Genomic DNA, 388 nt, shown 5'->3' with positions numbered 1-388 from the left:
TGCATCCAAAGTTGATTATTTGGTGTTGGAGGGGTCTTACCTGTTGCTGTGGCTTGTGATGGAGCGACCGGCTCCAATCGGGGGGACTTAAAACCTCGGGTATCCACCGAGCCTCGGGTCCGCGGAGTGCGCGTCTCCTCTCAGGTTAGTTTTGCTGTTGAAGTCCCGGTGCGCTCCGGTGGTGAGACTCGGTGCTGACGCGGCTCTGTCGCTTCCGAGGCGCGCGGGGGCTGGAGACTGCGCGAGAGTTCATCCGGGCGGGCGCTGTCCGGGGGGCGCGTGGTGCTGAAAATGAGGAGGACCGAGACGAGTCCTCGCGCTCTTCTTGTTTTCTACCCCGACCGCCCGGAGGTGTAACGCAGTTTCCATGGCGACCTGCCGTCATTCA

Source organism: Pleuronectes platessa, chromosome 8 (genome assembly GCF_947347685.1).
Source record: "Pleuronectes platessa chromosome 8, fPlePla1.1, whole genome shotgun sequence".
NCBI lineage: Eukaryota > Metazoa > Chordata > Actinopteri > Pleuronectiformes > Pleuronectidae > Pleuronectes > Pleuronectes platessa.
Note: the sequence above shows the minus strand (reverse complement) of the source record.